Below are 15,136 nucleotides of genomic sequence, written 5' to 3' on the forward strand. Positions count from 1 at the left end.
GTAAATTCAGTTAGTCAAGGGAGCATCGCAAAAGGTAACAGTTGCATTCCACCAGAGGGGCAGCCCACTAATATGGGGCAGGTTTTGGAAATTGGAGAAAATTCAGCTAGGGGTTGGTAAACCAACTGGCAATAGGCCTTCCTCCTGCCTCCTGCCCATATGTTATAGCCCTCTTAGGAGTTCCCTGTTTGCGGAACGACCAAAAGGAGACTTATGAAGAGTTACTCAATCAGACTTTGAATTGGCTAGGATGTCGCAGAAATTTTCCATCCACATTGGCCAACAAGATTTTGTTGACAAGGAGGGTGGGTTGAATTGGAACTGGGCCTATGGATCAACAAGGGGATTGCATGTTTGTCAACTTCAGATAACCATATTTAGCTAAAAGTCTGTTTTTTGGACATATGAGTACTCAGTTTCAACTCAGTAATATTGCTTTAATGCCCCTTGGCTATTTTTATAAACCAGACCCTAGAGCTGCCCGGGTCTCTGCCTGCATCCCTAATCCGTTAGACAGAGAGTTATCAATAGACCCAATAGCGTCAAACATTTGCAGTGCTATCTCATTTGGGATCCGCATGCATAATCAGTTTAATGTTTTTGCATATATAGACTGACTTAAAAGGGAAGAGACTGGCTCCTTACACATGGCTGCTGGTCAAAGTGTGAGAGAAAGCCAGCACAAAAAAGTTTCTCAAAAGGAAGCTCAGTTCTTTGGGGACTCATAACAATTTGGAAGTACTTTTAGGGGTTAGGGTTTAGGGTTAGGTTGCAACACAGCTAGTATCCTTTGACTCAGGAATCGTTTTTGGTGTCCTTCTATTGTTTCCACACAAGCTTAGGGTTTTTCTAATGAACATCTATAACTCACCCTCATCAGAGGTATTGCTAGAAGTAGACCTAAGAACATTCTCGGAAGAGACTTTATTTGTATGGTCTTTTTCGCCTATAATTTTGGTAGCAGGGGATTTTAAAATCCATCCATGTTCCTCATGTAGTAATAGTAGATGGAGTATGACTCCCCTGGTTTAGTGCCTACATTTAAGGGTAAAGGTACCTATTCCACTATTGATTTCGTCATTGTGTCTTTGTGCCTGATTCCTTTTCTTATTAAGTTTAAGACAGGGTGAATCTCTAAAAGTGACCATAACCCGCTCGCAGCAAAGTTCAAATGGTATGATTTTATGCATAAGACTACTACTACATATGAAGAGACTTTAATTTAAGGAGGAATGTCGTCAAATTGCATAGGGCAAGATTATCCTGGAGGATTTTGTGAGGAATTTGGTATGAAATTGTAGTCCTGAATTTGATGTTTGCCTGCAATTAGATTCTTTATAATCAAGTGGGGGAAAGGATCACTCGTCCTGCGCAAACCAAGGTCTGCAGGTACGTAACGGGGTGTCTCCCAATAAAAAGACCCTCATACACGTGTTTTAAAGTTCTTAGGTTCTCGTAGCGGTATATGATGTGTCCCCGCTCTTGTTTTACACGTGCGTGCGTAATCCTTGGGTCAATTCTTTGTGTGCACCCTCCGCCAGGAGGTTTTACCTTTGGTTTAAGGCAGTAGTGATTGTGGAAAAGTGGATGGTGGGGTAGTGGTGACAGTTTGTTTAAAAAACCCGGACAGCCAGATGAGGTACTTTAATCGGTCTGGATTCGGGTACAAATTATCCAAAATTGTGCTGCTGTGGAATCTGTTATGAATTCAAGCGCACTTTATAATTGTGATTAAAAAGGTCGACATGTTTCAGCCTTAAGTGCCAAAAGGTCAGTAGGCTTTCTTCAGGACCAGGGAGTGGTGAAGTGACTAATAGTGAAAAGAATAGGTAAATTTAGAACCTGATTCTTCTGGCAATAGAAGGTCGCATTGTACCTCTACAAACAGAGCAATTTGCCTCTTCGGGGGTCGCGGCTTTTAGGATGGAGGTTTCACTGGTTCCTTCTCATCCTAGCCTGCATACTTGTGCTGACTCTGCCCAGCAACGCCCGGAATACCAGAAGAATCAGGACCGGGCAAAGAGCCTTAAATGCGCTGCTTAACAAGGAGCCAATGGAGGCTCCTAACAGCCCCAGGAATATGATTGAATTCAGGAATGTTGAGTAATGTCCGAGCAGCAGTATTCTGAAGGGATTGCAACTTAATCAGCTGTCGTTTGTCAGTCCCTAAATAAAGGGCATTACAATAGTCGATGCGAGACAGTACAAGAGCAACCACCACAGTTTTCCTCAGATACATTGAAAGACATGGTAAGATCTTCCGTAGGATTATTAAAGTAAAATAAAATGCTGAAGTAACTTGATTATTCTGAGCCGAGAAATCAAGTTGTGTGTCCCAGAGCACACCCAGATTTCTCATCTTGTCCACTGGTGACAGACACTCTCCTGCCTCCGTTGGCCACCAGGCTGTACTCCAAATTGGAAGGCCATTGCCAAACTCCATGACTTTGGTCTTCTGTGAAATTTAGTTTCAAATAGTTGGTGTCCATCCATTGTATAATGCGATCCAAACAGTTATGAAACCTTGCTGACAGCACTTCATTAACAGAAGATATTGAGACCATAATTTGAGTGTCATCGGCATATGAAACAAGAGACAAGCCAAAGTCTCTAACTAGATTGGACAATGGCGTTACATAAATATTGAAAAGGATGGGTGATGGAATATGTCTGGTTTAAGATTGTCCCAGCATAACTGATGTTCTCTGTTTGCCAGGAAAGATGAAAGAAGAGCCAGCGCCTTATCCTTGATCCCACTTACCTTCAGCCGTTGCGTAAGAATTAGATGATTCACTGTGTCAAACGCAGCCGACAGTTCAAGTAGGATCAGGATCGCTCTTCCACACTATCAATTTGCATGCAAAGTTTTTCCGTGGCCATAACCAGTGCAGACTCTGTAGAGTGATCTGCACGGAAACCATGTTGTGAGGTATCCAGAATATTATTGGAGATAAGGAAGTCATTTAATTCCTGATTAATGGCTTTCTCCAAAACCTTGGCTGCCAAAGGGAGGCAGGAGATAGGTCTATAGCTCTTGACATCCCTAGGGTCCATGGAGGACTTCTTTAAAATGGGCCTAATGCAGGCTTTCTTCCATACTCTAGGAAAATCTCCAGATCCTACAATGGTGTTTAATGGGGGGTCAGGAATGAGCTTGTTAGTTTAAAGGCCCCATGAATTATGTTTGATGGACAGTGGTCCTCTGGCGAGCCAGACTTGATAGACAATAAGAGATCATTTACCGAGTCCTGTGTGACTAGGGAGAAGCTGAATAAATGGTTAGAAGTAGCTGACCCCTCCTCACTATCCTGCGCGGATGGAATATGGGGGGCAGAATCCAATTCGTTGTATATTGTTTGCACCTTAGACTGAAAGAATCCGGCCATTTGGTCACATAGATTTTGGTCGGGAAAAGAAAGTCTCCTTGTTGAAGCTTAGATAGAAAGGAAACAGTCTTAAATAGTTCTCAGGTCGAATTCTTTGCCTTCTCTATCTTGCCAGTTTACAATTATGTTTTAGCTCTACAAATAGCTTCTTTATAATCTGTACGAGATTTGTTATAGCTAAGCTTGCCTTCTGTAGTGTAATGCATCCTCCATTGGTGTTCAGCGCGCCTGCATTTTAATTTCAGGTCTCCACAGTACACCAAGTGGCAGTAGGTTTGTGTCTAGGTTGGGAAACTGATCTCAAAGGGGCTAGTTGGACTATTGCTTCTCTAATCCAATTGTCATAATTAACTGCATCCAAATTAGAATTAGAAGTAAGCAAGGGAACAGTATTAGTTAACCTCTCATTGAAGGAGGCCAGAAGGCTATATGAACTGGTGTGAAGGAATCGAAAGACAGCTCTCAAACAAGATGGTTGTGGAAAGCTAAAGGAAGCCTGTATCTATAGAGATAGTTCTGCTTTTTAGAAAGTTGTGATTCAGCTACTCTTTAATGAGGTAGCAGCACCAGACAGGAATAGGTTACCCAATTTGAACATATTTATGCGAACAACAGCCACCCCACACCACTTTCACCTTTTTGATAGAAAGTTAAAACTACAATTTGATTTGGCTGAGGTGAGGGAAGGAGTAATAGCTCTCACATCAGGGAAAGTGACTGTACCGGACAGTGTTCCTGGAGACATTTTTAAATCATGTGCTGTCCTCTGGGCCCCATTAATTACTCAACATCAAAATTCAGTAGCGTGAGGCCATATTCCAACACCTTGGAAGCAATACGTTTTTGTCTCAATTTTTATAAAAGGGATTCAAGCAGACCCAGCATACTACCGACTAATTTCTTTAATAGACGTGGAAGTGAAAGTGCTTGGTAGACTCCCGCTCAATCAGTCAATTGATTGTGCAGATACTAAGGAAATTATGTCTGAAATTCAATATGGTTTGAGACCAAGATGAGGAACAGTGGAACAGAATGTGAGCTTCTATTTATTAATCACCAAATATAGTGTTGCAAGAAAGGAAAGTATTCATTGGGCCTTTATGGGTCTTAGCACAGCGTTCAGTACAGTGGATTGATCGAAACTTTGGGCTGTGCTGGGGGACTTGGGGGTAACTGATGCTCTCTTAGCTTTTCTGCATGATTTGCACATGGGGCTTGAAGCCACTGTAAGATTTGAGATGCATTTTTGCTCCTATGCTTTTTATTCTTTATGTCAACCAGCTAGAGCAGTGTTTATGGCATCATTGTAAAGACGTGTGGAAGGTTGGAAATAGACTGGTCCCGGCATTACTGTATGAGGGCAATACCATCCTTATAGCGCATAGAACTAGTGGTTGGGAGCTTTTATTAGATAAATGTTATGATTTTATGGAAAATCTGGGACTGAAAATCAATTGCAATAAATCATATACCATGTCACCAGGCCTGAAAAACGTCAAAAACTAAAACATATTAAATTAAGGATCATAAGATTTCCAAAGTGGATACATTTTGCTACCTTGGTATATTTTTGGACTGTAAAATTATTTGGGATCCTCTGATGATATCACAAGTCCAATCTTTGAACAGGATAGCATAAAGTAATGACGCTTTCTCCAGGAACTTAGGGCATAGCCACATAAAGTCTATATTACATCTTTATAAAGCAAAATGTGTATCAACAGTGTTGTTTGTGGCTGAGATCTGGGGATATAAGCCATGCCTAATACAAGTTGCAGAAAACAAATTTTTAGGAGAATACTAAGGATCTCCCAGAGCGTACCCTCAGAGATTGTGCAGAATGATTTGGATGCTGGCTTTGTTTCGGACTACATACGAATTTGCCCCATATTATTGTGGTTTTCAGTATGGTTAAAAAAGAAACCTAGATTTTTACAGGAAGATTTTAAGTACTGTACGTGCCTGGATCATTGTCATCATTTACCATGGTTGAATTATTTATATACAAATCACCTTGGGAGAACTGGGTAAACCACAACGTGATCCAGGGTAGATTTCAAAATCAGAAATTGTCTGAGCAAAGGGGACTTTCTTGGCACATATGCAAGAGAAAAAAGCTACATGTGTATTGTCCAAAAGTCTGTGCACTCACTATGCTATGATGAAATATTTGAGTAAAACTGAAGTGTATTTAAGGTTTGAAATGATGACTTTGCATAGTAGACTTTTAAAATATTTGCTTGTGAATTTGTTTCGTTAACTATTAACGGGGTGGCATAAACCCTCGGATCCTCCATCTTGCTCATGTGATATAGCTGTTGCACTAGACTCTTAACATATTGGGGCTTTTTATGAGCCCTCGCGTCACTTTTATGCTACTGGTGTGTCACTTTTTGTGACGCACCAGCGGCGTATAAAATTTGCCTTGTTTCACCATATTTGCAAAGTAACACATTTAGGTAGATGCGCCACTTTGTAAACCACTGCGCCACATTATACCTGCGCCAGGTATAATGTATGCCGGGGGGGGGTTCTGACGCAAGTAAGGGTCATACAAGATTTCACTGCGCCACTTCTAGGACGCAAATGCGTCAATATCTTACGCCTGCCTCATGGCAGGCGTAAGACTGATGCAGGCACATTTCACATTGGACTTGCCCATGTGTAATGACCCAATGCTAGAGATGCGTCACTTTTGTGACACACTCCAGCAATGCATCATTTTTGCCCCTACACATATGTCAGAGATACTGATGCATCTGTAACTCCTTGCAAAATGATGCGTCATACTGTAAATATGACGCATCATTAGTGTCGCAATGAGGGCGCAATGAAAAGTGACGCATCGCTGTTTCACGCAGCGATGCCTCACTTTTCATAAATGAGGCCCAGTATGTTTATATGCCCAAAATGAGCCAACTTACGATAGAAGTATAGCTGTCCCCTGTTTTGCCTCTGGATTTTAAGCAAGCAATGCCTGCCCTACTGTATCCTCAGTCTTTAGATAATTTTAATGTTTCTTGCTATTTGTCATGGTTTTTAGCAGGGGTGTTTCATTATTAATCATGAAACTGCATTTTAGGAACTGGAAATTACTTTAAGTGATGATACTGAATTGTTTTCATTGTACTTTTATGACTTACCATTTCAAAATGAATAAAGTTATTTTGAATTGAATAAAGTTGACACATTATTAACTGAACTATATCTTGCTAAGCGGTAATGTGACATAATAAGCGAACAAGAGAAGGAATACTTTTTTATTAGAGTTGCAAAATCAAATATTAAACACAGTTGTATGTTGATTATCTATGTTAGCTAGAACTTTAATGAGTAAAGTATAGCAACACTTTAATCTTAGTTGATATTTCTATCAGATTCCCTCAAAGGAAATATCAAAAAGCAAAAAAGATTTTACTATGTATTGTGAAGGCTGTGCGTTAATGTGGAATGTCATCTTTGAGAAATGATTCATGTACTTTTCAGAAAAACCTTGGTTTGTAGGAAAACGTGTAGTGCATAGTTAACAGTGTATAGCTCTCTGTATTCAAGTCGAATTTTACAGTGTAGAACAGATTAATCAATAATGTTTGTTTTTGCAATGTTCTGCTCTCAGCCTCATCCATGCCTGTTTAATCTTATACGATATATTCCAATGAACCTTACATCATTCAGCTTGTCTGCTTTATGTTCAGAGAGATGTGTGTGACAAATGGATATTTGCTGTCCTTTGTTTTAAAAGCTTTCATATGCTCTATCCATCATTCCTTAAGAGGTTTAAACATGGACGCCAAATATTGTATTCCACAAAAGGACCAGTTCACATAAACACTTTCAGGTGTTAGATAAAAAAAGATCTAATTTCAAAAGTGTTCTTGTCCTTGCAGATTGCAAGACTTTTGTTCTTCTCTTTGACATCTTTGCAGCATATGTATAGATCTTCAACATCAATAGCACCCTTTTAGTGGTTCTAGTAGCTATTTTATTTCCATTTTTTACACTGATCATATTTTTTGTGGCATTTACATTTTTACAGCTGTATGAAAGTATCAGCTTTCCCTAGGGTAAATAAAAGGGGTTTCTGGGTTTCCAATTTACAAAACCATATCTATGTTTAAATCCCCCAATCTTTGTTAATGACAATGTAAATTATCTGTAGAAAGTGCTTGGTAGACTCCCGCTCAATCAGTCAATTGATTGTGCAGATACTAAGGAAATTATGTCTGAAATTCAATATGGTTTGAGACCAAGATGAGGAACAGTGGAACAGAATGTGAGCTTCTATTTATTAATCACCAAATATAGTGTTGCAAGAAAGGAAAGTATTCATTGGGCCTTTATGGGTCTTAGCACAGCGTTCAGTACAGTGGATTGATCGAAACTTTGGGCTGTGCTGGGGGACTTGGGGGTAACTGATGCTCTCTTAGCTTTTCTGCATGATTTGCACATGGGGCTTGAAGCCACTGTAAGATTTGAGATGCATTTTTGCTCCTATGCTTTTTATTCTTTATGTCAACCAGCTAGAGCAGTGTTTATGGCATCATTGTAAAGACGTGTGGAAGGTTGGAAATAGACTGGTCCCGGCATTACTGTATGAGGGCAATACCATCCTTATAGCGCATAGAACTAGTGGTTGGGAGCTTTTATTAGATAAATGTTATGATTTTATGGAAAATCTGGGACTGAAAATCAATTGCAATAAATCATATACCATGTCACCAGGCCTGAAAAACGTCAAAAACTAAAACATATTAAATTAAGGATCATAAGATTTCCAAAGTGGATACATTTTGCTACCTTGGTATATTTTTGGACTGTAAAATTATTTGGGATCCTCTGATGATATCACAAGTCCAATCTTTGAACAGGATAGCATAAAGTAATGACGCTTTCTCCAGGAACTTAGGGCATAGCCACATAAAGTCTATATTACATCTTTATAAAGCAAAATGTGTATCAACAGTGTTGTTTGTGGCTGAGATCTGGGGATATAAGCCATGCCTAATACAAGTTGCAGAAAACAAATTTTTAGGAGAATACTAAGGATCTCCCAGAGCGTACCCTCAGAGATTGTGCAGAATGATTTGGATGCTGGCTTTGTTTCGGACTACATACGAATTTGCCCCATATTATTGTGGTTTTCAGTATGGTTAAAAAAGAAACCTAGATTTTTACAGGAAGATTTTAAGTACTGTACGTGCCTGGATCATTGTCATCATTTACCATGGTTGAATTATTTATATACAAATCACCTTGGGAGAACTGGGTAAACCACAACGTGATCCAGGGTAGATTTCAAAATCAGAAATTGTCTGAGCAAAGGGGACTTTCTTGGCATATATGCAAGAGAAAAAAGCTACATGTGTATTGTCCAAAAGTCTGTGCACTCACTATGCTATGATGAAATATTTGAGTAAAACTGAAGTGTATTTAAGGTTTGAAATGATGACTTTGCATAGTAGACTTTTAAAATATTTGCTTGTGAATTTGTTTCGTTAACTATTAACGGGGTGGCATAAACCCTCGGATCCTCCATCTTGCTCATGTGATATAGCTGTTGCACTAGACTCTTAACATATTGGGGCTTTTTATGAGCCCTCGCGTCACTTTTATGCTACTGGTGTGTCACTTTTTGTGACGCACCAGCGGCGTATAAAATTTGCCTTGTTTCACCATATTTGCAAAGTAACACATTTAGGTAGATGCGCCACTTTGTAAACCACTGCGCCACATTATACCTGCGCCAGGTATAATGTATGCCGGGGGGGGGGGTTCTGACGCAAGTAAGGGTCATACAAGATTTCACTGCGCCACTTCTAGGACGCAAATGCGTCAATATCTTACGCCTGCCTCATGGCAGGCGTAAGACTGATGCAGGCACATTTCACATTGGACTTGCCCATGTGTAATGACCCAATGCTAGAGATGCGTCACTTTTGTGACACACTCCAGCAATGCATCATTTTTGCCCCTACAGATATGTCAGAGATACTGATGCATCTGTAACTCCTTGCAACATGATGCGTCATACTGTAAATATGACGCATCATTAGTGTCGCAATGAGGGCGCAATGAAAAGTGACGCATCGCTGTTTCACGCAGCGATGCCTCACTTTTCATAAATGAGGCCCAGTATGTTTATTTGCCCAAAATGAGCCAACTTACGATAGAAGTATAGCTGTCCCCTGTTTTGCCTCTGGATTTTAAGCAAGCAATGCCTGCCCTACTGTATCCTCAGTCTTTAGATAATTTTAATGTTTCTTGCTATTTGTCATGGTTTTTAGCAGGGGTGTTTCATTATTAATCATGAAACTGCATTTTAGGAACTGGAAATTACTTTAAGTGATGATACTGAATTGTTTTCATTGTACTTTTATGACTTACCATTTCAAAATGAATAAAGTTATTTTGAATTGAATAAAGTTGACACATTATTAACTGAACTATATCTTGCTAAGCGGTAATGTGACATAATAAGCGAACAAGAGAAGGAATACTTTTTTATTAGAGTTGCAAAATCAAATATTAAACACAGTTGTATGTTGATTATCTATGTTAGCTAGAACTTTAATGAGTAAAGTATAGCAACACTTTAATCTTAGTTGATATTTCTATCAGATTCCCTCAAAGGAAATATCAAAAAGCAAAAAAGATTTTACTATGTATTGTGAAGGCTGTGCGTTAATGTGGAATGTCATCTTTGAGAAATGATTCATGTACTTTTCAGAAAAACCTTGGTTTGTAGGAAAACGTGTAGTGCATAGTTAATAGTGTATAGCTCTCTGTATTCAAGTCGAATTTTACAGTGTAGAACAGATTAATCAATAATGTTTGTTTTTGCAATGTTCTGCTCTCAGCCTCATCCATGCCTGTTTAATCTTATACGATATATTCCAATGAACCTTACATCATTCAGCTTGTCTGCTTTATGTTCAGAGAGATGTGTGTGACAAATGGATATTTGCTGTCCTTTGTTTTAAAAGCTTTCATATGCTCTATCCATCATTCCTTAAGAGGTTTAAACATGGACGCCAAATATTGTATTCCACAAAAGGACCAGTTCACATAAACACTTTCAGGTGTTAGATAAAAAAAGATCTAATTTCAAAAGTGTTCTTGTCCTTGCAGATTGCAAGACTTTTGTTCTTCTCTTTGACATCTTTGCAGCATATGTATAGATCTTCAACATCAATAGCACCCTTTTAGTGGTTCTAGTAGCTATTTTATTTCCATTTTTTACACTGATCATATTTTTTGTGGCATTTACATTTTTACAGCTGTATGAAAGTATCAGCTTTCCCTAGGGTAAATAAAAGGGGTTTCTGGGTTTCCAATTTACAAAACCATATCTATGTTTAAATCCCCCAATCTTTGTTAATGACAATGTAAATTATCTGTAGATACATTTATTGTAAGTTTTGAATAGTGGTATAAAGCAAACTTTATGATCAATTTCTTTGTTTAGATTTTAACATGCCAAGTTTACATACACATACATTGGAAGTGAACACTGCCATTGTGCTTGCCTTTTTGTGGTTTGCCTGTAGATATATTGTTTAGGGTCTTTGAAAAAGGCACTGCCGTGGGACAGCCAAGCCACCCGCCTACCAGACCACTTTCAAGTCGTACCACTTTTAAGTCGTATCCTGGTGAGCAGCAGTGAGTCTCTGTGGTGTGGGAGTGTTGCAGCGGTGGCCCCCCCACCGTTGCACCACCCCAACTTGTAATTAGGCCCTCAATGTTCAAGTAACTCTTGACATCAGACATGCTCTCTAACTGACCCACTACAGATTGGGGATTACAACAGAAGAACATCAAACAGGTTTATCCTGTCTAAATCAACTGCAACCTTTCTTCTCTCTTCACATGCCTGTACATTGTAATCTTGTAAGCAATGTAACAGAAATGTAACTAGTAGTGCTGTGTCATATTCACAGTAAACAAATGAACATGTCGGGAGCAGTACCACTGTTGCTACTTCTATTATAATACATAAACTAATAATACTACTGCTGCTACTACTACTACTAATGATAATAATAATACTGACAAAACAACAACACTAATATCATTAACCCCTTGGCCGTGGCGGTAATTCCGCCGTGGCGCTAGGAGGGAGGGGGGCTGCGCGGCGGCGCCATGCTCGTGATGGAACCACTCCGTCTCGAGCCACGGGCGCGCTGTGCTAATGACGGAGTGGTTCCGTCACGGCCCAGCCCGCTCAATTAAACCGCTGCGCAGGCGCGGAATTGGTGCCGCGTAGGTGGGGCGGCCGCGCCGTGACGGAACCACTCCTTCATTAGCACAGCACGTCTGTGGCTTGTGACGGAGTGGTTCCGTCACAAGCACGGAAGGGGTTAATATTAACAATAACGATAATAATAATAATTATAATAATGTTATGCACATATGCAATATCTAACAATAGGTGCTTAATCACAGTATTTATACATAATCGAGGATCTCTTGGGATCATTCCAATTCCACATGTGAGTGATTCTTTGACTTGCCTGGTTGCAGTAGCTTAAATGAATATCTTGCAATTTTTACTAAACTAGAACGCATTTGATATGTTTCATATTATTAACTAAGGACTAAAAGCATTTTGCACAACAGTTTTTGTGGATTTTTACTGTGTCTGGAGAATATTTTGAATTTCCAAAAAAGCGTCAAGGGTCCTCCCATAATGCAAAATGCCATTGAAAACACTTTGGGCCTTATTATGAGTTTGGTGTGTGAGTGGGACCTAAAACCTCCAGCATCCGCCAAACCCCTGTGAGCATCGCCAACCAGATTTTGACTTTTTTTTATCACTGGCAGGTGGTTCTTCAATGTTCTCACAGCGGTGCCTATAAGAAAGGCACCGCAATGGGAATGCCAGGCCCAGAGGCACAAGAGAGCCTTATCGGACCCCCTTTCTTCACTCACCACCACGCTTTTCATGGTGGGTCCACCGGCGTGAGAAGTGAGCAGGGAGGAAACTCCTAATACGCTTAGTGGGAGGGAGTGGTCCCACCAAGCATATTGCTGCCTCAAGACTGCTGCAAGACCACCAGGGATTGTGGATCACCGGCGGCAGCAGTGACCCCATGGCAGTCTGACCACCCTACTTGTAATAGGGCGATTGGATTACCGGTGCGTTAGTATCTGCACTGCCGCATTGAGTCTGGTGGTCCATCGGACTACCAAACTCATAATAAGGTCTTTGAATTGGGGGTATGGCTTTTAGTGAACTTCCCAAGCTATCAGATGCAGCATATATGATGTTACATACCATCCACCAATGTCTGCACATTATTCCCACCTTGTGTGGAAGCCCTGAAAGGTAACCAACTCCTGGGTACTCTACAGGAAGTGTTTGTATTTTATATGTAAATTTAATCTAGCAGCAACAGTTTTGTTTTTAAACTATGCATAGCTACGGGCTAGTTGCAACCATTTTAGGACGTAAAACAACATCAACAATTGCGAACATTGTATTTCCAAAAAAAAAATACATCTGAAAAAAGCTAAAGACCAATGTTCTGGAAAATCAACCTATTATCATGACTTTAATGTTAACACTTTCAACTCAGAAAATATAATCTTTTATTTTGTATAAAAGTTGCTGCTTATTGTGCTGCTTTCCATTTGATTTCATTGTATCAGAAACAGAGAGAGCATAATTCCCATTTATGATTAATAAAATAGTAGCCAATTTAGTGGAAAGTATGAAGAGTGTTATAACCTATCATATTTCTTCTGAAGGCTTGAAGAGCTTGGCTAAAGTTCTGGAACGACTGATCTTTGCGGAGGCTGGGAATAAAAACTAATGAACCCATTAAAAGTCTTAAAAATACACAAGATGTAAGATTTTTCTGACCATGTCCATTCAAGTGATGAGAAATAAACTTCTGTGGCAACCATGGAAACTGCATGATTGGGTGCAGCATTCTGTTCTAGAAATAGCTTACACAAATTCCAGTTAAGAAGTAACATTTACCTCTGAATCATCTCTGTGACTATTGTTCAAAAAAATATCCCTGTCTCCTATGTCAGTTTTTTAAAAGAGATGTAGTGCCTACAAGAGCATGGACACCCTTGTGGCTTTATCCGTCCTATTCAGGTGATGAAGAGAGGGGCTCAAATGCCCTGGTCTCTTTATGTCGCTAAGAAGTGCAGGGTAATTACCCTAGCATAAATCAGCCACCAAAGGGGAGATCATCACTTCTAAGTATTTATTGGATGTGTGCAGCCTACTGGAATGGAAACAACTCTCGCACGCAAGTCACCGCCCTTTCTGGCTGCATCAGTTTTAATGTTTCCGACTGTCACATAAGAATCTTATACTCTGCCCACTGAAGAGCTTTCAGTTGCTCATTGAGTGCAGACAAAGAGCTGTTTGGGTCTTCTGGAGTCAATAGGCATCATCAACAGAGATAATGTATGCACCTCTTCCCCGAATTGTATGTCAACCATATCCTTCGATTGGCATATATGACATCCAAGGGCTTCAATACTCGAAAACAGTATATTTGACAGTATCCTTTTCTAGTTTCCCACTTCGAACTCAGTGCCTCTCAGGTGTGACCAATACATATTATTCTCATGATATCAATAAAGTAGTTGGCCATTGTCAAGTCAAATATCCACATTATTTGTCTCGGAAAGTACTAGTTCAGTAGTTCATGGCTTTCTCAACATTAAATGACATCAGTATATGTTTTACCCTTGCCTTCTTGAACAAGTTGACCGCCTCTTGATGTTGTCTAGCTGTCTCTCTGGTACAAATCTGGACTGGTTCAGGAGGGCGAGTCTCAGTATTAGGGTTCCAGTCAAAGTCAAAAAAGTATGTTTATTCAGATCATGATCTTTAAACAAATACATAGCAATTAATAATGTTTTAAAATATTACACAGCAATCTCGCAACCTAGTTAAAGGTTAAAATCTTTTTCTACCACAATTTATAGAATGTTCTCACCCTAGCTACGTATCATTTAAAATAGATGCTCATAAAATATCACTTCCTTAGTAAAATCCTTACCCCATCTCCTAGACAAGATATAAATTCATTCATTATAAAATTATAAAATATTAATTCTAATTTATTATGAATCTCTGTACTTCCTTTAACAACTTCCATAAAGCAATTGCTATTTCAATACAAGACATTTCTGTGATGAGATTGATCGCTTGCGCACGAGTTCTTATACCATATTTTACAAATATTGGGCGCAGCCAGAGTTTACGTAGTTCTAAAATGTTTATACAGTCCAAAAGAATGTGCACTGAATCCCCTTTTGTTCCCAGCCTACATTTGCAACACCCTTTTGGACCCAGCATTTTAGTTTTAATTTCTTTATTTATTAACCATGGGTTGATTCCAATGCGCAACCTTAGGATCTCTTGTCTGAACCACGGGTTTGGTAGGATGTCCAAATACGGGAACCAGTTTTCCTTTGCCCATGTGTTCATCATGAACTCTACTGATTTTTTCTTGCCAAGGTATTCCCTATCAGATCTTCTAGTAACTTCTTGTCCATTAAACTTTAGATCTTTTTTTGTACATTCTATCTTTAGCGAATCTCGGCATATGTCCACTGTTATATTCTCACAGGCCTGTATCATTTTCTTCCTACACATTTTTGCCCAGTCTAGGTTACTTTGTTGTATCTCTTTTCGACACCATTGTGCGGATTTTTGTCCTTTTTCGTTTTCCAGGCGTTTCCAAAATCTGATCAATGCTGCTTGTGATTGTACACCCCAAGCC

The sequence above is a fragment of the Lissotriton helveticus genome, chromosome 4_1, assembly GCF_964261635.1.
Source record: "Lissotriton helveticus chromosome 4_1, aLisHel1.1, whole genome shotgun sequence".
Taxonomy (NCBI): domain Eukaryota; kingdom Metazoa; phylum Chordata; class Amphibia; order Caudata; family Salamandridae; genus Lissotriton; species Lissotriton helveticus.